The sequence below is a fragment of the Chrysochloris asiatica genome, unplaced genomic scaffold, assembly GCF_000296735.1.
Source record: "Chrysochloris asiatica unplaced genomic scaffold, ChrAsi1.0 scaffold00029, whole genome shotgun sequence".
Classification (NCBI taxonomy): Eukaryota; Metazoa; Chordata; class Mammalia; order Afrosoricida; family Chrysochloridae; genus Chrysochloris; species Chrysochloris asiatica.
The window spans coordinates 7282505-7306919 of NW_006408547.1; positions in this window are offsets into that span (position 1 = coordinate 7282505).

Consider the following 24415-nt stretch of genomic DNA (forward strand, 5'->3'; position numbering starts at 1 on the left):
ATACAACTTTGCTTGCTGAAAGTGAAGAGGATTTGAAACATATACTTATGAAGATCACAGAGCACAGCCTTCGATATGGATTACATCTCAATGTTAAGAAAACAAAAATCTTCACCACTGGACCAATAAACAGTATCTCAAAAATAGATAGGATGTATTAGACAATAATGACTGAAAACCAGAAGAGTTGTGGGATGATATCAAGAACATCATGTAAGAAGAAAGCAAGATGTCATTAAAAAGACAGGAAAAAAGAAAAGACCAAAGTGGATGTCAGAGTAGACTGAAAAAGCTTGCTTTTGTGTTGAGAGAAGCTAAAGCAAAATGGAAGATATAAGGAATTAAAAGCTGAACAGAAAACATCAAAGGCCAACTTGAGAAGACAAAGTCAAAAATCACAATGAAATGTGCTAAGACCTAGAGTTAGAAAATCAAAAGGGAAAACTTGATCAACATTTCTCTAGCTGAAAGAGTTGAAGAAAAAAATTCAAGCTTTAACTTCCAATATTGAAAGATTCTTTTGTAAATATTGAATGATGCAAGAAGCCTCAAAAGATGGAAATAATTCACAGTCACTCTGGTACCATAGTGGTTATGAATCGGGCTACGAGCCTGAAGGCCAGCAAGTTCGAAACTACCCGCGATTCCATGGGAGAAGATGAGGCTTTCTGTTCTGTAAAGATTTACAGCCTTGGAAACCCTATATAGGGTCACTATAAGTCAGAACTGACTCCACGGCACATAACCAACAACCACCATACCAAAATGCATTGGCCGATCTTCAAGCATTTCAAAAGGTATGATATAATCAAGAATTGATGATATTGAAATCCAAATTGCACTGAAGGCATTGGCAAAAACCAGGTTCCAGGAATTGATGGAGTGCAAATTGAAATCTTTCAACAAATTAAAGTATCATTGAAGCTACTTATCTATGCCAAGGAATATGAAAGACAGGTCTCTAGTCAATCAATTGGAAGTGATCCATATCTGTCCCCATCCAAAAGAAAGGTGACCCAACAGAATGTGGAAATGATTGGACGAGCACATGCAAGTAATATTTTATTGAAGATAATTTAAAAATGATTGCAGCAATACATCAACAGAGAGCTGCCAGAAATTCAAACTGGATTTAGAAGAAAATAAAGACCATGGGAGATCATTGATGCTATCAGATGGCTCTTGTCTGAGAGGAGTGAATACCAGAAAGATAATTACTTTTCCTTTATTGACTATGCAGAGACATTTGACTATGTGGATCATAACGAAGTCTGGATAACATTGAGAAGAATGGGTATTCCACAACACTTAATTGTGCTCATGAGGAACCTGTACATTGACCAAGAGTTAGTTATTGGAACAGAACAAGCAGATACTAAAAAGATTAAAATGAGGAAAGTTGTGCACCACGGTTATATCCTTTCACCATTTGCTGAGCAATGTGACTTTTACAAGGATATTTATAAGGATATCATTCCAAGTATATGCTGAGCAAATAGTCTAAGAAGTTGGATTATGTGAAGAACAGCATGGTTTAGGATTGGAAGAAGACTCATTAACAACTTGTGATATGCAAATGATACAACTTTACTGCTGGAAGTGAAGAGAACTTGAAATATTTACTGAAGAAGGTCAAAGACTGCAGTATTTCATGGATTGTACCTCCATTAAAGAAAACAAAAATTCTCACAAATGAACTAATAAATGACATCTTGATAAACAGATAAAGGATTGAAGTCGTGAAATACTTCATTTTGCTTGCATCCACAATAAACTCTTATGGAGGCTACAGTCAGGAAATCAAAGGACATACTGCATTAAGCAAACGTGCTTACAAAAGACATCTAAAAGTGTTAAAGAACAAAGCTGTCAGTTTGAGGAATAAGGGGTGCCTGACATAGTATTTTCAATTACCTCATATGCATGTTGTTGTTGTTGTTAAGTGCCGTTGAGTTGGTTCTGACCCATAGTGACCCTGTGTAGGTTTTCTGAGGAGTGACTTGTGAGCTTGAACTGCTGACCTTGCAGTTCAAACAGCTTTGTAGTCTGATGCATTAACCCACAGTGCCACACAAGGACTCATATGCATGGAAAGCTGGAAATGAATAAGGAAGACTGCAGAAGAGTCAGTGCACTGGAATCATGGTACAAAGAAAGAATATTGAAAGTACTTTGAACTGCCAGAGAAACAAAAATGTATGTCTTGGAAGAAGTATAGCCAGAATGGTCCTTAAAAGCAAGAAGGGTTAGACTTTGTCTCTTGTACTTTGGACATGTTGTCAGAAGGGATCAGTCCCTGGAGAAGGACCTCGTGCTTGGTAAAGTGAAGCGTCAGTGCAAAAGAGGAGGACCCAACTCAAAAGATGGATTGACACAGTGGCAGCAACAATGGACTGAAGCCTAACAACAGTTATGAGGAGGCAGTGTTTTCTTGTGCATAGAGTCACTATGAGTTTGAATTTACTAGATGGCACCTAACAACAGTAATGTGTACTAACCAATAACCTCAAGCTGACACATATCAAGATCTCAAACAAGTTGTGGCAGGAAGTCAGGTTGAAAGGATTGTGAAGGGGCCATTAAGATGGAGGTACTAGCTCATTTGCTAGATTTATTCCTTGGAAAAGCAATTGGACTTCTGAAGCTATCTTTCTTCCTGGAGATTTCAGATTTTTCGAGCAAAGCATGACATCCTCTGCTATGGTAATAGGTGCTGATTCTTTTTAGTAATATTTCAAGCTAATCCATTTAGGAATTTTTATTTATTTATTTATTTATTTTTATGATCACAAGTTAGAAGTCTAAATATACAGCTCTGGAAGACTTTGAACTGAGTCTCTGAGTAATGAAAATGATTCATTCACTAGGCTGCTTAATGAAAGTTGAAGATTCAAGTCCACTTAGAGGCATATCAGAAGAAATGCTTGGTCATCTATTTCATAAATACCAGCTATTGGAAACTGACTAGGGCACTTATCTACTCTGACACACACATGGTTTCCCCAGGTGTTACACTAAATTCATTGGCAGTTGGTATTATGGATTTATATTAGGGAAATTATGTGGATGCTACTCTTTGAACATACCTAAAACAAATTTTTCTTCCTTGATAAGCAGACTTTGTGTTTTTGTGTAAGTACCTGCATGCACACACACATGCACACTCACACACATATAACTGTTGTTGTTGTTGTTGTTGTTGTTAGGTGCCATCTAGTCAGTACTGACTTATAGTGACCTTAGGCAAAGCAGAACAACACACTGCCTGATTCTGAGCCAACCTCACTATTATTGCTACGTTTAAGCCCAGTGATGCTGCCACTTTGCCAGTCCATCTCGCTGGGGGTCTTCCTCTTTTTCTCTGACCCTCCAACTTACCGAACATGACATCCTTCTCCAGCAACTGGTCCTTCCTGACAGTATGTCCAAAGTATGAGAGACGAAGTTTGGCCATCTTGGCCTCCAAGGAGTACTCTGGCTGCACTTCTTTCAACACAGATCTGTTGGTTCTTTTGGCAGCCCATGGCACGTTCAATATTCTCCTCCAACACTCCTCTATAACTCAAAAGCATCAATTCTTTGTTCTTCCTTATTATTCACTGTCCAGCTTTCACATGCAATATGAGGTTATTGAAAATACCATGGTTTGGGTTAGGTGCACCTTAGTCCTCAATCTGACAGCTTTGCTCTTCAACGCTTTAAAAAGGTCTTGTGCAGCAGATTTGCCTAATGCAATACGTCGTTTGATCTCTTGACTGCTGCTTCCTTCAGTGTTGATAGTTGATCCAAGAAGAATGAAGTCCTTGACAACATCAATCTTTTCTCCATTGATAAGAATGTTGTTTATTGGTCCAGTGGTGAGGATTTTTGTTTTCTTTACATTGAGATGTAATCCATACCAAAAGATGTGCTCTTTGATTTTCATCAGTAAATGTTTTAAGTCCTCTTCACTTTCAGCAAGCAAGGTTGTATCATCTGCATATGGCAGGTTGTTAATGAGTCTTCCTTCAATCCTGATGCCACGTTTTTCTTCATAGAACCCAGCTTCTCAGATGATTTGCTCAGCATACAGGTTGAATAAGTATAGTGAAAGAATATAACCCTGTTGCACACCTTTCTTAATTTTAAACCATTCAGTGTTCCCATGTTCTGTTCAAACAACTGCCTCTTGGTCCATGTGGCAGTGAAATGAAACGTAAATTAGACAATTTTTTAAGATATCCTTGTTGTTGCTGTTGTTAAATGCCATCAATCAGTCTAGACTGTAGTGACCCTTTATAGGGTGTCTGAGGAGCAGCTGGTGAACTTGAAATACTGAACTTGCAGTTCAAACTGACCTTGCAGCCCAATGCATTAACCCACAGCAACACAACAGGACTCCTCTTAGATAGTCTTAGACACATGGAATATAGATCTCAAAATATCAGAGGAAACACTTTTTTATAATCATTCTAGTAAATTAGAAAAAAAAGTAAAAAATTTAAAATTTGCTTTAGCTCGTACATACTGTGATCATAAACAATTGCCTGTAGAAAAACTGCTGAAAAAGCTGGAAACCAGTGGCACATTCTTCTCATTATGCCTAGCAAATGTATTTGTCCTTAATGTGTTATGTGTGTAAAGTAAGTATACATCCTGTCTTGCATAGAGTATGTTTACTCTTTTAATAGCGAACACTCAAAGCCCTAACAAAAGAGCCTGCATTAGCACTTGCATTTACTCTCAGAAGTGTTCAGTGACATTTCCGAACAGATATCCTGCCTCTGCACTCAATGGGGAGTACTTCAATATTGCTTTCTGTATTTTAGTAGTACTAAGCAACCATGCATTGTGTAGAGCTTCATAAAATCATTAAACTTAAAAAAAAGAACACACACAAAAAAACCCCTTCAGACTCTTTTAAACATTTTTATCTATAGATTTATATAGAGATGTATATCTATCTATCTACATATGATATATATATATATATATGTATATATATCTCTACTTTAAAATTAAATCGACTTAACTTTATATAGATTTATATATGTTGTTGTTGTTAAGTGCCGTCGAGTCGGTTCCGACCCATAGCGACCCTGTACAGGGTTTCCGAGGGTGTAAATATATATATATTTTAAATTAAATTGAAGGGATTCTGCTTCCCTAGTTTTGAAGGCCTATTAGTGAAATTGTTTTGAAAATGCCACTTTTAGCTATTCTTTCCAAAATATATGTAACTAGTTATAGATGTAGTTAATAGTATTTGGAAAATCTGGATTCTTTCAAAATATAGAGATGTAAATTGAAATAACATTGAATAAAACAGAGCTAACTACATCAAAGAATTGCCAAAATTCTATTAAGCTAGTTAAATCAAGTTAACTTGGATTATAATTACTCACATGTTAAATGAAGCAGTTTTCTTTTTAAAGCTTTACTGAAATCTTGTAAAGAGAAATCATATTTTCAGGATCATTTTGTATCATATTTCTCTTGAGGTAAGGCACATTTCTATGTTAAAGGGTTTGACTTCAGTTTTCCTGTAAAATTTTGCTTTATCTTGACATTTTGGATTGAATACAAGGGCTTTAAAAGGTAATTGGTTCTTGCAGTGTTATTTTTGGAAGGAATATAGAAAAATGTAATAGCAATTCTTACATCAATTGCATGATGCTATAAGATAATTATTTATCGTAAATGTTACCAACTTGAAGAGACACATCTATTGAAAAAGGTTGCAGAAAGCTATTCAGGTCTGTTTGAAGACAAATATTTTACCTTAAAATTGGTACTATGGTAATTAATCACCATATGTTGCCTTTGAGACTTCTGTATTTCTAGTGAGCAGATATATAAAACTATGTTTTTAAAGCATTATATAATCTAATTTTGCATTTTCTTACATATACTTAGTATATGTAGTTAATATGTTTAGAAAGGGCTGTAATGTTTATTCCAATATCAATTTTTAAAGAAGTATTTCATTTTTTATGATCTTACTAGTTCTGTTTTAGGTAAAGCAACAATTTACAATTAACATTTAATTATAAAATATTATCACTGATATTTTATTTGGGATTAAATATTGGACATAGAATTAAAGAATAAATCTTTGTAAATATTATTTTTTATTCTGAGTTAGAATTACAGTGTACTGAAGTCAATTAAAGAGAGATGAGCCATAACCACATAGTCCTAACTTGATATAACTTAGAATTTACATCAGTTGTGGGTTTACAAACCAGAAAGAGACTTTCTCAGGAAAGACCTGAGACTTTGGCCCTCTACCACCCTTTAGGTCTGGAAAGGGGCTCACCTTCATGGCCCAGCTTTCAGTCAAGCCATAGATAGGTCAATAGGGAGGAAGACAACACTAGCAAGGCATGCTCACTGTAAATTATGGAATAGACAATCATTCAAAATCAAAAGAGTAACATTTACCTAAGAACTAAGTTGAGAAGGGCTTGGAATGTAGGTGAAATCACAGGGACGAAGTGGGAGAATATGAAAATGAAAATAGGAACCCCAGGGGTGAAATGGGAGAACTGTTATTGCATGGAGGGGGTTGTAATCGTTGTGATGAAACAAAGTGTATGACTTGTTGAATGTAAAACTGATGATCTTGTGTGTAAGCCTTCACTCAATTGACAATAAAAAATTTTAGGAAAAGAGAAATATGTTTTATTTTGTCATATTGCAAAGAAAAATAATTAGGCATGTGAATTTAAACCATTTAACAGAGCTTTTTTTCCGCTAGTTTTAACTGTCAACTGATTGAGCAATGATATACAACTCAGATCAGTGTAACAAACCTAACAAAACATCAAACATCATGAGTCAGTCAGTATCATTCTAAAACTATCAGATGTTACAGTTAATTAAAGTTATAAGTAAATATACTAGATGGCTTAAAAAAATTTGTGGGGAAACTTCATTATATATTAACTCAATTTTTCAACAAAAGTTTGAAGCCCTTGTGTGTATAGTGTGTGTGCATTAAGATGTTAAATTCTCTATCCATGCAAAAGTTTCCTAATGATATGAAACTTAATTTTCCAAATGTGTAGATTGTGAGTGGCCTAAGTGGCATATTTGGTAAGTCACTGTCTACTGAATCATATGTGTGATGGCAGCATATTAAAAAGCCAATAAGTTCAAATTTCTCTTACATAAACTTGTTACACAGGAAGATTCATTTTCATTTATAACTTTTTAGGTAGGGGAGAAAAAAAGTGTTTTCATGCTGCACTGTCTTATTTGTGCTGGAAGCAGATGTTAATATTTTATATACAATTTTCCTTAACCAATAATTGGCAAGAAAGACAAAATAATTTAGTGTTTCAAGATTTGTCAGTGTTAACTAATTAAACTAGCAGCAGGCCTGGAACACAGGACAATGGCAAACTTTTTGATGAATTAATTTTATGGAAGACCAGCTGAGTAATTGGACTCCAATTACAGGCAGTTTAGCTCCATCATCACCTTCATATATAATTAAATTCAATTGGTTGATACAGCTTCTATTTTTATGAGTGCACTTACCAGTATTTTGAACCCCACTGTGACTTTGGATTCTGGCCAGTCAATTATTAGTCATTTCTCTTTCAAATGGAAATTCCCTGGATTAGTGTTATCTTCCATAGTACTCACAATTTAAAAATCTCTTTTTAAGCAAGTTGTGGTGTATTAGAGCCTCTCTCTTTGATTCTACATCGATGGAATATTCATTGACATTGTGCTATACTAAAATGAATGTCAGTGGGTCACAGCTACATGAATCAGATTCGTTGCTGAGAAGATAGAGTGCATCATTTAATGTGCAGATGAGTCTGGACTTCTAGAAAACAGCAAGATGAATTTGTCTGTTTTCCAAAAACTCATCTGGAGATCACTTAGTCTATTATTACAAAATTTAGAACACTTTCAGAATACTTTCTGTATGTTTTTAGAACTGTATGTAGGTCAATATTATTACAAAATTGTTGATTCAAATATCTCTGAAAATATATTTGATTCTGTAAAAATAATCCTTTTATATATTGTGGCTGATGAATTTATTATGAGGTTTGGATCTACATGTGCATAAGTTTCCATTGCTTATACCTTGCAAATGTACACTTAGTTGAAAGAAAATGTGGTAAAGTAAACATTTGAGGGCATATCATTTATTGACTTTTATTAATTGCTTTGTAGATTTTGTTCTGCTTTCTTTGTTTAAAGAAGTACTCTTGACAAAAAAGGTCAAATTTTTAATAGACATATTAGCCTCATTTGGGAGGAGTTGTTCAATCTAATCTAGCCTGTTTAAAGGATATAATTTACTGAACAATGAAAAGTAAATTATTTCACAGATCTAAAATGAGTACAAATACTTACCCTAAAAAGGCAGTATTGATGATCATTGTTGTTGTTGTTAAGTGCCATCGAGTCGGTTCCGACCCATAGCGACCCTGTACAGGGTTTCCGAGGGTGTAAATCTTTACGGGAGTAGAAAGCCTCATCTTTCTCCCGCAGAGCGGCTGGTAGTTTCAAACCGCTGACCTTAAGGTTCGCAGCCCGATTCGTAACCACTACGCTACCAGAGCTCCTTATATTGATGATCATAAGAATATTATATTTGTCCTTAATAGTCATTTTCAAAAAATAATGATATATTTGGTGGCGGTGGTGGTGTGCCGTGGAGTCAGTTCTGACTCATAGAAACCCTGTATAGGGTTTCCGAAGCTGTAAATCTTTACCGGAACATTTTTTTTCTCGCAGAACTGCTGGTAGTTTCAACTGCTGACCTTGACATTACCACCTGAACTTGTATCCACTCTGCTACCAGAGCTCTTTAATGATATTGTTATGTTAGATGCCAATTAGTTAGTACCAACTCCTAGTGACTCTGTGCACAACAGAATGAAACACTGCCTGGTACTAGGCCAACCTCACAGTTATTGCCAGGCTTGAGCCCATTGATGCTGCCACTTTGCCAGTCCATCTTGATGGGGGTCTTCCTCTTTTTCTCTGACCCTCCACCTTGTTGTTATTGTTGTTAGGTGCCATCGAGTTAGTACTCACCCATCATGACCTTATACACAACAGAATGAAACACTAACCTATCGTGGGCCAACCTCACTATTGTTGCCATGCTTCAGTCCGTCAATGCTGCCACTTGGCCAACCCATCTCGTTGGGGGTCTTCCTCTTTTTCTCTGACCTTCCACCTTACCAAACATGATATCCATCTCCAGTGACTGGTCCCTCCTGACAATATGTCCAAAGTATGAGAGACGAAGTTTGGCCATCTTGGCCTCCAAGGAGCACTCTGACTGCATTTTATCCAAAAGCAATCTGTTGGTTCTTTTGGCAGCCCATGTCACTTTCAGTATTCTCCTCCAACACCATAACTCAAAAGCATCAGTTCTTCTACGATCTTCCTTATTCCCTGTCCAGCTTTTGCATGCATATGAGGTTATTGAAAATACCGTGGCTTGGGTCAGATGCACCTTAGTCCTCAAGCTGACAGCTTTGCGCTTCAATACTTTAAAAAGGTCTTGTGCAGCAGATACACAGTTTGCGTTCTTGACTGCTGCTTTTGCAAGTGTTAATAGTTGATCCAAGTAGAATGCAGTCCTTGACAACTTCAATCTTTTCTCCATTGATAAGAATGTTGTTTATTGATCCAAGGGTGAGGATTTTTATTTTCTTTACATTGATATGCAATCCATACCAAAGGCTGTGGTCTTTGATCTTCATCAGTAACTATTTTAAGTCCTCTTCATTTAAGTAATTACAAGGTTGTTATGTGCTACGGAGTCAGTTCCGACTCATAGCAACCCTGTACAGGGTTTCCGAGGCTATAAATCTTTACGGAAGCAGAAAGCCTCATCTTTCTCCTGTGGAACAGCTGGTAGTTTTGAACTGCTGACCTTGTGGTTCACAGCCTGATTCGTACCAATAATAATCATTCAAATTGTTGAAGATGATAGAATTACTTATATTCCTATCCAGCCATATGGAAGACTATCTCAGTACATGAAAAGGAATTGGAGAGCTACAAGAATTGTCTAAAATAAATGAAAAGAAAATCAATTAAATAACACATATATTTCAACTTGCTGTTGTTGTTGTTAATTGCCTTCAAGTCAGTTCTGACTCATAGCGACCCTGTATAAGGTTTCCAAGGAGTGACTGGTGAGTTTGAACTGCCAACCTTGTAGTTCAAACTGACTTTGGGGTCCAGTGCTTTATTTCACAGTGCCACACCAGGACTCCATAGAAAAACTTTATTTTGTGGTCTTGTGTTTCTAGCTTCAATTTCCTATGAAAATTCTTGCTTATAATTCTGCAGATATTATCAAAGTAGAAAAACTCCTCAGAGATGTATGAAATCCATATGATAGTGCAATGATTAATCTCCATAGTGATGAAAACTCAGTGTTATAAGATATTTTTTATTAAACTTATGCAAACATAATTATAAAGATTAAATATAGTCATGTTGATAATTTAACATATATAAGATTGAAAGATAAATAAAAAGATAAGTAGAGTTACAAAACACCTATACTAGATATCTAAGTAAAAACAAAATAAAGGAAGAATGGGATATATTTTTGCATTTCAGGCTAATCATGGTAAACAGAAATACCAAACCTATTGCTTTTAACTCAATTCTGACTTAAAAACTGAAATATTAGATGCTGGAGTACAGAGTAAAACTACTCCATAGGACTTCTGGGTCCGTAATTCTTTTTGTGGGAGGTCGGGGGGCTTGAGGCTGTAAATATTTACAGTAGCACACTGTCTCATTTTTCTGTCAAATAATGGCAACGTATCAAAATAAACATATTTTAAAGAGGATACAGTTAATACAGTTAGTAGGGATTCCTGGTGTGGTGCTGTGGGTTTAATGCGCCAGACTGCAAAGCTATTTGAACTGCAAGGTCAGCTGTTCAAGCTCACCAGCTGCTCCTTGGAAACCCTATACAGGGTCACTATGGGTTGGAATTGACTCTACAGCACTTAACAAAAACAGCACAGTTAGTATGTCTGTAACCCATAATTTCAATTTCAAAATATGTCATTTGTTTCACCTCCACTTTCTATGAATGGTTATATTTATCGGTGGTGGTAGCCATGTGTTACCAGTTGGGTCAAACTCCTGAGGATCTAAATCTTTACAGGAGCAGAAAGTCTTCTCTTACTCCCATGGAACAACTGGTAGATTCAAAATACTGACATTTAGGTTAGCAGACCAGCTTATAATCCTCTGCTTTACCAGGGCTCCTTGATTATTTGTATTAGAAAATGTATTTTTCACAGCTTAACACTGTATTCTAGATGATCCTTTTTAGTTAATATTTAACTAGAAGTTGTTGTTTTCCAGTTGTAGATTAAGGAGAGAAGTCATTTTGATTTAGATATATATAAGAAAATGTCCTTCAGATTATCATTTTCAACAAAATTATAATTTTACCAGTATGTTATCTTTTTATTGGATGCTATCTCTTAAAAATAGATAGAAAGATAAATACATAGACAGGTAGAGAATCAGGGAATAGAATATATCAGGACTATATCTGTAACTCAGTGCCATGGACTTTGGATCATGGTGGTTCATAATTCTTGGTAGGTGCCCTCAAGTTGGTTCTGACTCATAGCACCTCCATGTTCAGTAGAAGGAAACACTGCCTGTCCTGCATCATCCTCACAGTCTTTGTTACGTTTGAACCCCTTACTGTTGCCTCTGTGTCAATCCATCTCATTGGGAGTCTTCCTCCAACCCGTTCCAACTCATAATGACCCTGTATAGGGTGGTGGTAAAACTTAATGTTTTGCTTTCTAAAGAAAATATAATGGCATCTTACAAAATTATCCCCACATTCTGAAACACCCCCATCGTGAACCCTAAAAAGCTAAATAGAGAAACAATACCAGATTCCTTTGATTAGCATCTAAATACTTAAAATGCTCTGGAACAGAAGTCATACATCTAAGACTCCTGAAACTTGAATAACCTGAAATTTAACACCATGCCAGCTAGAGGTAATAGATTAGAAGCAGTCACAAAATCATTTAGAGTACCAAGTCAGAGTTCTGTCTTGGTATACAACAATTCAATTTCATATGAAATAGAATTGCCTGAATTCTCCACTTTGTATCTGTAGAAGCGATCTCAAAGTTAATTATTGATATGGAAACGTCAGGCTTCAAAATTCATTTCAATTAATATCCATCTTAAAGTATTTTGAAATATTTTTAAAATGTTTAAAAGCCTTTAATGGAAGCAATGTGCTCAGACCATAATGGCTGTGCATTCTTTAGGCAAATTACCTGGTGACCAGCCCCCTCAAAGGATTTAAGCAATTATCTAGAATAACATTCTAAAAACTGAAATATTAATAACAAGGGGAAAGATTACATAAAACTATAACAATTTAAATGATACTTTTATTATGGGAATTAACCAATGATGATAAAGAGTTTATATAAATTTAAAAACAAATCACTGAGAAAATTCCATTTTGAAGATATTCTTTTGCTACAGTGCTTTAATCTGTCTTTTTTTGGGGGAACATCAAGTAGTGAAAACAACAAAAATGAGTATTCATATTTTGGAGCATAAGTATTCCCTGTAATCAGTATATTAAAGCTACCAAAACTTTTCTAAACTATATAATCAATTTTCACTATTATTTTTTACTTTTTCTATGATAAAACAAAATGATTCTGTTTTGTGTATCATAGAAAACTAACCATTATACAAAAATGAATAGATCCCCATTAAATTCTAAGCAAAACAAAGAGTGATACATATTCTACTACAGAAAATGCAAATGATTAATGATCTAATTATATATTTACTTTTGTTTAATCAATGCAGTTTTGTTTATTCCTTAGGAGGCATACTAAGTCACTGGCCTTATATATGCAAAACGGTCCCCTGATCCTAGGGAATCCTTGACCTTTGCTTTCCTGGGAACAGAAAAAGCTTTCAGGTATCCCGTGAATAAGGAGAATATGTAATAAGATGCTTGTCTCTCTAGTCAACTACTCTAAGGAGAGTTTAACTGAGATATTCAGTGTCCCCCTCCATAAACATTTTTCCTCAAATACAGTATAACAAAAGCCCATGTGTGTCCCTGCTTTCAGCTTAACCAAGTGCATTGAGAGCTCTGGCTTCCTGGGCAGAGAAGCACATCAAAAACCCAGTGGGACATGGCACCGACAGAAGGTTAACATAGGTCAGTCAGGGAAAGCCTAGTGGGTGGTGAGGCACAGAGCTCCAGACACAATAATGAGAATGACATCAGAGGGATTCACCCTTCTTTTTAACCTGCATTCTCCATTACTAACTAAGGCATATCATCATACAGGAACAACAAAGAAGGCTCAGCCACTTCTCAGCTGCCTCACAGATGGCACCTAAATAGCAGACTCACAGTTAGTGTGAGAATTTGATGGCCGCCATTGTGTTTTAAGAGGTATTCAGCAGAGGGATAAAGAGATGCATAAATGTTCTGGTTTGAATAAATATCATTCAGTCATGTACACCATTAGGGCTGCCTAGTTCTCTGACATTATTTATTAGGTGTACTTGAACCCCATATGAGATTTTTGAAATTCTGGGCATAATTTTTCTGTCAAGAGCTGGCAAAAGAAAACAATAATATATAGCTATCACCTATATATCAAGGCTTGTTTTGTTGGTTTTTTTTTTTTTTTAACTGAGCAGGAAGTTATTACTTTTATTTAACTGGACTTAGTAAGACTTTATTGAAAGATTAGTTTTAGAGAAACAGCATAGTAGCTCTGAAAATTGTCATTTAATACATACAAATTACATGGTGAATATTTATTAATTTTAAAACATTATTAAATGAGTTTAATAGTTCACCATGAGTATTAATTCATATGGTTAGAACATTTAAGATTTACTTTGAAGTATCCTGAAGAAATGTTTATGTGCCTATTTTTAAAAATAGAAATCAAGATGAGTAGAATTTTGTCACAACCATTGTACAAGTACTTAACCAAAGTAGCCCCCTCAAATACATTTATATCTGTATAGTCTATATCTCCAACTATTCTGTTTTCTTCCAATTCTATTCCTTAAAAGATAAATTATTATCCAATTGCTTTCCTTATTTATCTTATACAAAAAATTTCAAAATAAGTTCTTTATCTATGGTAAAATATTTGCATTCTTTAAAATGAAATAAATATCCTTTTGGTTTTGGTTCTATTTTTAGATCAACTAAAATATTATAGTAGCACTGTGTTGTGGGCGGACTCCTTTATAGAACAGTGTGGTCTCATTAGGCTTTTACTTTACTAAGTTGTTAACATTTACATTATGTTAATCAGTGAATGTAATATCAGAGTATTTCATAACCAAGTTCTACACTATTAAATGTGTACAAGATATTGAAAAGTATAATTTTAAAAATGGCAAATAAATATACAGCAGATTTTGTGGAAAATAGTCATAGTCGTCATTGTTAAACTGAGTATAACTAATGAATTGGTACTGTGGATTGAAATTTATTGTGGTGTTCATAATTATTGTATGATGACTATTAGAATTTGCTATCACTTCCAAACTGACTCACTTCTTCTGTGATGTAAAATCTTAGCGAAAGAAATTAATATTGAATGGTTACTTAAAGGCCAAAGATATTAGATTTTTTCGCAACCAGAGAACAACTGAGTTCCAGATATATGTTTAATTTTGGGAAAATGGCAGAAGTTCAGCTTTGAGGATCATCATCAGGATCTATTGATCTCTTTTCCAAGGGTCAATATCATGAAGATGAGCTGCAATCTCTAAAATAACTAGGGATACAGCTACCATTTGGTCAACATTAATATGTCTGAATTCCACAGTCAAAGAAATGTGAAGTGCAGTTGTAGTTTGGAGATGCAGTAAGTTCATTAAATAGTAGAATGAATATTAAGTCAAGATTTAAATTGAGAGGGAGAGAGAAAGAAAAAGAGATATAATAGTTTTTCCAATGATCATTTATAAAATTTTAAACAAAAATATCAGTAATGTGCAACTTATTCAAAATCGATGGCAGACTTTAATGTAATGATAGAGCCTCATTTTATGTTTTTACTACTGCCTTCTTTGAAAGCCATTGCAAAAAAATTAGTAAAAAGTGATGAAATAAATTCACCTCTGTGTTTATCTTCTACTCTTATTTCATAATTAATTCGAAGAACATGTCTGCAATTTTGAGAAATCTTATTATGGCCATGACTTAAGCTTGAAAATCATAGGGGCCCATTATTTCCATTGATTAATTAAACACATTTTTATATGAGTACCTGATATTTGTCTTAGAAGAAGTACAATCAGAATGCTCCCTAGAAGTGAACTGGAATGATTTTGTCTCACCAACTTTGGGCATTGTCAGGAAAGACCAATCCCTAGAGAATAGTATCATGTTTGGAAAAGTAGAGTATCAACAAAAAAAGAGAAGGACCCTCAATGAAATGGATTGACACAGTAACTAAAAAAAAAAAAAGAAAAATTACAAGGATAACCCAAGGCCATGTAACACTTCCTTCTGTTATTATTATGTTATGTGATTATGCGTGAGAAATTTCTTTTAAGGGACAGTAAATATATTACTGTCTAGGTGTGGCACTGTGGGTTAATGCACCAGACAATAAAGCCCTTTGAATTGCAAGGTCAGTGGTTCAAGCTCACCAGCTGTTTCTTGGAAACCCTATACAGGGTCGCTATGGGTTGGAACTGACTCGACGGCACGTAACAACAACAAAAATATTTGACGAGATGAACTTTTGACGATATGGCTATTGGTGATTGTGTACTATCAAGTCACTTCTGACTCATAGTCACCCTGTATAGGGTTCCCTAGACTGTAAATATTTACAGGAGCAGAAAGTCTCATCTTTTTCCCATGGAGTGGTAGTTTAACCCACTATAATTAACTCAATATGCTACCAGGGATCCTTTTAATAATATTGTTGTTTTTAAGAGCTGTCAAGTTGGTTTCGACTCATAGCGACACTGTGATATAAATAAATATGTTAATCTATGGAGAGGAAATGAAAACATTCCATGCATACACACAGACACACACACACACACATTTATGAGAGTAGTCTTCAAGTAGAGATAATGGCACAGGCACTGAGGTAGGATTGCTTGGGGTCTTCAAGAAGCAATAGTTGGCCAGGGAGATCTGAAAGAACAAAGCCAGGGAGACAAGGGCAGAGAGGTAAGGTCAGCGAGATCAGCAGACAAAGTCAGATGATATTAGACCTTGAAAGTCATGATAAAAATATTGTCATTTACGCTGAGAGAAATGGGGAATGCTTGGAGAAGCTGTATTTGAAATTGATCATTCAGTTCATAGATTGCATCTAGGATGATCCATAGAGAACGAAGGATTAAAGATTGTGCTAGGTGTTGTTGGAATATTAATGAGAGGACATAATTAAAGAGAATCCAAAACCAAACCCACTGCCATTGAGTTGATTGTGACTCAAATTACCCTAAACAGGGTTTCCAAGGCTGAAAATCTTTACTGGAGCAGAAAGCCTCATCTTTCTCTCATGGAATAGCTAGTGAGTTGGAACTGCTGACCTGTGATTAGCAGTCCAGTACTTATCCTACAGTGCCACCAAGATTCCTTAATTAAGAGAACAGAATAACAATATAATATAAAAAGAAACATTAAATAAAATTAACAAAGTCTTAATTAGGGTTTCTGAAAATGCTAGCATATCTGATAAAACCTTAGCAAGATTAATTACGAAAAAAGGAGAAGAAATATATATTATCTATATCAAGAAGCAATTTTGGGAAAACACTGTAAATCTTATAAATATTAAAAGAATAAAAGCATATTATGAGGAGCTTTGGAGTCTTGGTATGGTGCTGTGGGTTAATGCACTGGACTGCAAGATCAGTTTGAACCTCAAAGTTGGCAGTTCAAGCTCACCAGCAACTCCTCAGAATCCCTGTAGAGGGTAGATATGAGTTGGAACCATGTTGACGCCACTTAACAGCAACAGCATGAGGAACTTTATGCCAATACATTTTGCAACAAAATTAAAATAGATTCCTTAAAATATGCAACTTAACAAAAGTAATTAAAGATCATAAAATATAAAATTGAAATTCATCTTTGTTTCATAGATTCACAACAACAACAAAAATATAGTGAAATGTTTTGTGTTAAAATTTTATACAGGCAAGAGCTAAAATGACTTCCGTGGGCCAAGAGCCAAACAAGTTAGTCATTAAGACCAAATCTTAGAAAAAGTAGCTTTAAACACAATGAAATTATAGGCAAGTTTCACATATCAGCACGAGTTAGCATGAGCCAGCAATATCTATCTGCAAGAGTTAGCAATATCCACCAAATCAAGATAAACCAGAATATCATTTAGTGATCAACTTTCCCCAGACAACAAAAAAGTTAAATAGGATTAACCAGTCAAAGCAAAGAGAATCTAAGCTTTAAGTGGACATTATGAATGAGCACTGGGTCTCAATGTTGGTTTGAACTACAAAGTCAGCATTTCAAACTCACCAGTCACTCCTCAAAACTCTATACATGGTCACAATGAGTTGGAAATGACTCGTGACACTTAACAGTAACAAAAAACAATAACAAGAACTTTTTAAACTCAAGGTTCCTCACCATTTTCAGTTTGAGGTGCTCCCTACTCACAGGTTCTCATTCAGTAAACTCTTAACTCTAGTTGACTACTTAATTGGATTTTCTTTTCTTTCAATGTTGTTCTTGTATGCTGTTGAGTCGGTTGTGACTCATAGCGACACTGTGTACGATTTCAGTGCTTATCCTACATCCCCACACCAGTATTGTTAATGTTAAGTGCTGTCAAGTGGTTCTGACTCATAGCCACCCTGTAAAGGGTTTCCAAAGAACAACTAGTGAGTTTGAACAATGACCTTGCAGTTCAAACCGACCTTGTGGTCCAGTGTTTATCCTACAGCACCACACCAGGACTATACACCCGGACTACACGATCAGGAAAAAGGCAGGGGGAAAAAAAAAAAAAAAAAAGAGGCAAACTCCCAGCAAAATATATTGCCACAGTGATGACAACAACGAACTCAAAGATAGCAAAGACTGAAGACGGAACAAGATCTGGCAGGATCCCCCTGTGTTGTACACATGGTCACCATGAGTCAGAGCTGACATTACAACAGCTAACAAAATAACAACAACCACAAGCCTTCCAGAACAGTTTGTGGTATTTTGTTAGGGCAGCCTTAAGAATCTAATACAGGCTTCCACTGGATACAGCTGCTAATGTTGTAGAAGAAGAAATATGTGATTCTTGAAGGTGATTAGGATTTTTCTTCTATATAAAACACACACACACACACACAAAATATATATCTATATATGATAGAAAAATAGCTATCTGGATCCCAGTCAAGACCCTCTAAATCAGGAACCCTGGTGGCTTTAAAGAACAGAAATTCATTGTCACAATTCTAAAGGGTAGGAGTCTGAATTCAGAGTTTTAGCAGTACTCCTGTCTCTCTGTTCTCAAGCAAAAGATTCTTTACTTTTCTCTTCCTGCTTTTGGAAACCCAAAGCATTTCTTGGCATTCCTTAGTATACAATAATTAAGGTAAATAACAAACTATAGCTTCTAGCGTACTAGTTCATATATTGTTGTTGTTACTAAGTGCCATTGAATCAATTTCAACTCTTAATGACCCTGCATAGGGTTTCTGAGGACCGACTGGTGAGTTTAGACCGCTGACCTTGCAGTTCAAACTGACTTTAAGGTCCGAGTGCTTACCCTACCACGCCACACCAGGGCTTCCTATGTCATATATGCACACGTTTAAACATGTCTCTGCATTTTGTAGATGGTTGCAGATGATGTCTCTTAGTAATATGTGCATGTTAGTCTCCTTAAAGTGCCTTTCAACAAATAAAAAGGGTCCAATCAAAACAGTGACTTGCAAGCTTCCAAGGAAACATGCTAGGACAGTTAAACTCAAGATAGAAAGTTCTGCTCAGATTGTTACGATACTTTTTTTTTTTTTTTTAAATTACAAAGGGGTAATTGTGATAGATTTTCTCAAAGTACATAGCACATGATCATAGGAGCTTATTATGACAAAGTTTTAAGAAAATGGAAAACTGTATTGTTGAACAAAAGGCCAGGAAATTAGGAGTCCTGGTGTGGCGTTGTTGGTTAATGCGCTGGACTACAAAGTTGGTTTGAACTGCAAGGACGGCGATTCAAGCTCACCAGCTGCTCCCCTCGGAAACTTGGTCCAGGGTCGCTATGGTTTGGAACCAACTCGACTGCACTAAACAACAACAACAATCTTTCAGTAATGACAATGAATAAGCAAGGATTTCTACAGAATTTTTTGCCATCTCATTGCGTGTTCACCTCTTTTTTTTCTGACCCTTTACCAACGCCAGACTGCAAAGCCATTTGAACTGCAAGGTCAGTGGTTCAAGCTCACCAGCCGCTCCTCAGAAACCTTATACAGGGTCGCTATGGGTCAGAACCAACTCAATGGCACTTAGCAACAACAACAACAACAACCAAGTAAGATGTCCTCCTGAAAATGTGTTCAAAGTATTTTCTTCCTTTCCTTAATATAATTTAGAACGTATATACAAAACCAACAGCCTTCATAACTCTCAGTGGAGAAAAATTGAAAGTCTTCCCTTTGTGAACAGGAACCACACAAGAATGCCTTTTGTCCCCACTCCTATTTAATGTGCTGGAAGTCTTAGCCAGAGCTGTACGGCAAGAAAAGGAAATTTAAGGCATCCAAATTGACAAAGAGGAAGTAAAACTCTATTTGCAGATGATATGATCCTATAAATAGAAAATCCAAAAGACTCAGTAAAAAAACTACTAGACCTCATTGGAAGATTCAGCAAAGTGGCAGGGTATAAGAGCAACATACAAAAATCATTTACACTGCTCTATACCAGTAATGACAGTGCTGAAAAGGATATTGGGAAAGCAATACCATTTACAATAGCTGCCCAAAGGATGAAATATCTAGGAATAAATCTAATTAGAGAAACAAAGAACCTATACAAAGAAAACTACAAAACATTACTACAAGAAATCAAAAGAGACTTACAAAAGTGGAAGAATATACCATGTTCCTGCGTGGGAAGACTTAACATTGTGAAAATGTCAATACTGCCCAAATCTATACATACAGTGCAATCCCAATCCAGATTCTAATGACATTCTTCAAAGAGATGGAAAAACAATTACAAACTTTATATGGAAAAGAAGGAGACCCAGGATAAGCAAAGCATTGCTTAAGAAGAAGAATAAAGTTGGAAGCCTCTCCCTCCCTGATTTAAAAATATACTACGTGGCTACAGTGGTCAAAACAGCTTGATACTAGTACAATGAAAGATCATAGATCAATGAAACAGAATCTAGACTCCAGAAATTTACCCATCCACATACAGCCAACAGATTTTCAACAAAGGGCCTAAGTATATTGCATGGGGAAGAGATAGTCTCTTCAACAGATGGTGCTGGCAGAACTGGAAATCAATACACAAAAGACTGAAACAAGAGTTTTATCTTATACCATATACAAAAACAACTCAGCATGGATTAAAGACCTAAATGTGAATCCCAGAATTATAAAGCCATCAGTGAAAAAAATGGAACAAATTTAAGGGCTCTAAGGCCGGGAACAAACAGACTACCAAACATTGTGAAAATTACACAAACAAAAGTAGACAAAATAGATGATTGGGTGAGACCTGGGGACTCCTGGACCCAGGAATAGGCACCTGGCCACAGAGGACTAGAGCAGAGAGTGAAGCATCCAGCTGATATGAAGTGAGGGGAGATGCACAAGAACACCCATACTTGCAGATAGTACCCGTTTTACCTGGCTTCTATGGTTTGATGATCAGAACTCAACTAGAGGAAGAAAGAGGAGGAAAAAAAGAGTAATCTCTTACAATTTGGTGAACTTGACCTATTTTTATGGATGTAGTAGCCCCAAAGAGGGAACAAACCTTTACAGCGAGGATCATTCCCACCCCCTTGGTACACGGGATTGACAGGGATGGACAACTTAGACAATGGCTACCTAAAATGGGGGGGGGGGGGGGGCTACAAAGGGACAAAGTGACTGGCTTACAAGCTTTCAAAAGGGAGCCTAGTTTCAGAGGTTACGGGGAAAGGTAGAATCTTCACTGAGTGGTTTCCAACCTGTCCAGACAGGGTCTGTGAAAGAAGATGGAGATAAGACTCTTGTGGTTCAATAATGAATAATTGTTATCATAACAAAAGTAGGGGAGTGGTTGATGTTGCAGTGCAGGAGCAGAGGACCCTGGGACCATCAAGGGAGAAGAGTGGAGTCTGGGATCCTATCCAGAGAAGCAGTGACACCAGAGGAGGAGGAAGAGAAGATGATGTGAAGATATTGAATGGCTAAGGACTCTGGACTCAGGGAAGGAGAGGAGATGGATGCTGATGGCCAGGGGACAGGTTTGCTGGGTGTGCCTTTTGGCCCTTTGGTTGTTTGAATGGTTGTATATTCCTGAGTGCTTTGGTGTACATCCAAAAACAAAAAACAAAAAAAAAACACCCAGAGGGAATGAAAGCAAATGCTCTTGAATAATGATGCATGGAGGGAATTGTAATCATTGCAATGAAATGAAATACGATAGGATGAATGTAAATCTGATGTTCTCCCACGTAAACTATCACCCAATTCACAATAAAAACTTAAATAAATAAAATAAAATGAGGGGGCGATAAAGGCACAAAGTGACTGACTTACAAATTTTCAAGAAGTAGTTTAATTTAAGACTATGTGGGGGAAGATAGAGTCCCTACTGAATAGTTTTCATCTTGTCTAGATGGGTCTAGTGAAAAGAGATGGGGATAAGATTCTTATGATTCAATAGTAAGTAATTGTTATCATGATTAATTGTGACTGTCACAGTTGTAAAGGTAGAAGTTTTGTATCAAAAATGGGGGAGTAGTTGATCTTACAGTCCAGAAGCAGAGGACCCTAGGACTATCAAGGGAGAAGAGCACAAGCAGAATGCAGGACTCTATCCAGAGAAGCAGCAATACCAGAGATGGAGGCAGAGATGGGGACATGGAGAGAGGGTGCAGCTGAGGACTCTGGATTCATGGAAAGAGAGGGACTGAGAGCTGGCAGCCAGAAGGTAGGCTTGCAGAATATACCCTTTGGTGGTGTAAATTATTATATCTGCCTGAGTTTAAAAACAAACAAACAAACAAAAAAGCTAAGATGAAGAGAGAAATACTGTTAACTGAAGGTACGTGGAAGGGATTGTAATCATTGTATATGATTTGTTGAATGTAAAACTGATGATCTGCCCTATAAACTTTCACTCAATTCACTATAAAAATTAAAATGAGATATCATCTCACCTCAGCAACAATAGTAAAGCTCTATAAGACAGAAATCAACAAAAACTGATGAGGATATGGAGAGATTGGAACTTTCATACACAAATAGTGGGACTGTAAAATGGTGCAACCACTGTGGAAAATGGCATGGCACTTCCTTAGAAAGTTGGGAATAGAAATACCATTTGATTTAATAATCCCACTGCTAGGTATTGATCCTGAAGAAATGAGAGCTGGGTACAAATAGATATATGTACACCTATGTTCATTGCAATGTTATGTACAACAACAAAGAGATGGAAGCAACCTTTATGCTCATTAACAGATGAAGGGATAAACAAGCTCTGGTACATACAGACAATGGAATACTATGAAAAGTTAATGAATAATAAAGAATTTGATGAATTAAAAAAAAAATCCTATCTGTTTTTTAACAACCATATGGCACATTCTGTAAGCCTGCCTCCTGGACACAAGCACACAGTCTTTTTCTTTCCATTACTCTAGAGTCCTTAGCTGCTCTATTTCTCCATGTCCTCATCTGGGCCTCCATCTCTGGTGTCGCTGCTTCTCGGGATACAGTCCCACATTCCACTAGTGCTTTTCTACCTTGATGGTCCTAAGGTCCTCTGTTCCTGGAATGTACGATTAGCTGCTCCCCACTTTTTGTTACAGAACTTCTACCTTTACTGTTGTGACAGTCACAATTAGTTATGATAACACTTACTCACTATGGAATCATAAGAACTTTGTCCCAATCCCTTTTCACAAGACCTGTCTAGATAGGATGAAAATTATTCAGTGGGTATACTATCTTCCCCTGCACACTCTTTAACTAGAACTCCTTCTTGAAAACTTGTAAGTCAGTCACTACATGTCTTTATAGCCCCCCTCACCCCATTTTAGGTAGCCAATGTCTAAGTTACCCATCCCTCTCAACCTTGTATACAGAAGGTGATAGAATTAATACTTGATGTGAAGACTCCTTACCTCTCAGTTGGTATTTTCAGCTATTATATCCATAAGTGTAGGTCAAGTTCATCAAATTGTAGCAATTTACACTTGTTTTCTTTATCAAAAACTTGTGTTTTTTTTATATATTCCTCCAGGTGAGTTCTGATCATCAAGTCATCAAAGCTAGGTCGAATGGGTACTATCTATAAGTTTGGATGCTATGTGTGTCTCCCCTTACTTCAGCTGGATGCTTCACTCTCAGCTCTAGCCCTCTGTAGCTATGTCCTTGTCTATGGGCTTAGGAGTCCCAAGGTCTCACCACACTTTGGACCAACTAGTCCTTCCTCTTCTTTCTTTCATCTCCAAGTCTATCTTTCCTATCTTTTTAATGATCCTTTGTTTTCCTACAGGAATTTTGTTGGGGATATCTTACCCCATCTACCATGCAGCCCTGACTTTGTTCCTTCAGACTCCTTTTTGTTTCCCACTCTTAAAAAACAAGGTTTAAGTTTCTCAAGGATGCTCAAACTGCCATTTTGACATGGAATAAAGGATGAGCACAAAAGGCTTCAAGGAAACTTTAGAGACATGGAAGCACCACCTTTAGAAATGTATAGACCTAGATGGAGGACATGTAGAAAACAGTAGATTCACATTTTGATATTTTTGTATAAGAAAGATTTCTATGATTTTTTTATAAATGTGTTAATGTGAATTATGTGATAGTTTACATGGGAGGACATTAATTTTATACTCATTCTATCATATATTGTTTCATTGACACAGTTACAATCCAATGCATCACCAAGCAACCAAAGGGTATACCCTGCAAGCCTGCCCCCACCCCCGGTGGTCAACACACAGGCCCTCTCCCTCTCTGGATCTCAAGTCCCCAACTGCACCATCTCTCCACGTCATCGTCTCTGCCTCCATCTCAGGCATCACTGCTTATCTGGGTAGGGTCCCGCTCTCCACTTTTGTCCATTGATGATCCTAGGGACCTCCGCTCCTAGACTGAAAAGTTAATCACTCTCCTCCTTGCTATAAAATATCTACCTTTACATTTCCAACCCTCA